This window comes from Myotis brandtii, unplaced genomic scaffold, assembly GCF_000412655.1.
Source record: "Myotis brandtii unplaced genomic scaffold, ASM41265v1 scaffold987, whole genome shotgun sequence".
In the NCBI taxonomy this organism is placed as follows: Eukaryota; Metazoa; Chordata; class Mammalia; order Chiroptera; family Vespertilionidae; genus Myotis; species Myotis brandtii.
The window spans coordinates 390,352-391,971 of record NW_005372107.1 but is presented as its reverse complement, the minus strand read 5'-3'; the positions used below and the strand labels follow the sequence as shown (position 1 = coordinate 391,971).

The 1,620-nt window shown below is 54.1% G+C and overlaps 1 protein-coding gene across 1 annotated transcript in view; it reads right to left on the bottom strand.

Annotated features, from left to right (window-relative positions):
• The window catches only part of KCNN4 (potassium channel, calcium activated intermediate/small conductance subfamily N alpha, member 4), a 15,401-nt gene that overhangs the window by 8,985 nt on the left and 4,796 nt on the right, over positions 1-1,620 (bottom strand). The gene's annotated exons all lie outside the window — the stretch shown is intronic.

Here is a 1,620-nt window from a genome sequence, read left to right as displayed (position 1 = left end):
TGCGGCTCTTTGGCCCCTTGAGTGTGGCTCTTTCACAAAATACCACGTGCGGGCGCGCACGTACAGTGCGATTGAAACTTCGTGGCTCATGCGCAGAAGTCGGATTTCGGAAAGGAGATAGACGAAACAAGTATACAAGACGAGTATGGATGGGAGAGTTGGAAGGGGTCGACCTCAGCGAACGTACCTCAATCAGATTGAGGACGTTTTTTAGCAAAGGCCAGCTTAGGAGTACCCTAATAAAGTTAATAAAAATGTACCTGCATATATAGTTTAAGTTTAAAAACTTTGGCTCTCAAAAGAAATTTCAATCGTCGTACTGTTGATATTTGGCTCTGTTGACTAATGAGTTTGCCGACCACTGTCCTAGACTCCTTTCCCCACAAGCCACAACCCAGTGCCTCCCGACATCTCAGTTCTGGGAAGTCTCAAAACCATGGTCTGGTCCCCGTCCTTTCCAATTGGACAGCCCTGGCCGGTGCCTCCTCCTCAGCTCTTCTCCTAGGGCCCACATCCCTTAGGGGAGAACTTGAAATTCACATTCCTTCTTCATTCCCGTCCACTTCCCCATCAAAAATAGATCCTCAGCCTGGCCATGGTAACTCAGTGGTTGAGCATCGACCTATGAACCAGGAAGTCATGGTTCAATGCCTGGTCAGGGCACATGCCCAGGTTGTGGGCTTGATCCCCGTAGCGGGTGTGCAGGAGGCAGCCAATCAATGATTCTCATTGATGTTTCTCTCTCTCCCTCTCCCTTCCTCTCCGGAAGGGGCAGAGTGGACAGAGGCCTGGGGGCAGGAACCCAGTATCCATGAGTGTGCAGGGGAGATGGGGCTGCAGGTGGAGGAAAAGATGGGGCTGGTCCAGGAGGCTCTGTTGGTCTGTGTTCCTCAGTGTTTGTGTGTATGTGGGGTGTGTGCCTGCACCCCCCCCCAAATCACTAGAGAGCTGCTTGCCTCCCTCACCCCCAAAACCCAGAAGCAGACATTTGGCCTCTAAAGAGTGCCCCCTCCTCTCTCTTCCCCTTCCCACCCAGCTGGTCTTGCCCTAGAAAGCAATTTCAAGTCCCACCCCCATGGCCCCATTCTCAAGGAGCCTAGAAACCAACACTCAATCCCTAAGGAATGAATGACACCCTCCCCTGCCCTCACACAGGGGGCTAAGTCCCGCAGAGACTCAGAGAAAGACCCCCCTGTGTCCTGTGTCCTGCATCTCCTCTCCCTGACCTAACGCCCTCTCTCCTGGCTCTACGCCCAGGGCAGATCTGGCCGGAAGCACATGGCCCCCAGAAACCACGGAGAAGGCTTTCCCCTCTTTGTGTGGCAATACCTTGGAGGAATCTAGAATTTCTGAGGGAAGGATTGAGAGGGGACTGGGACTGCTAGATTCCCTAGGAGGGGCTGGGGGGGTGACTTGTTTGGGGGGTGTTGTCAGGGGAATGAGACCACCTGGGCTCCCCCTGTTTCTACTAAGACACCTGTTTCTCCTAAGACACCTGTTTCTCCTAAGACACCTGTTTCTCCTAAGATGCTGCCAGCTCCCCTGGAGGGGGCAGGGCCCCCCTCTGTGCAGGGGAAAAGAGCCAGTTTCCTGCTCCTGGGGGCCTGCCCTCTCCACCCC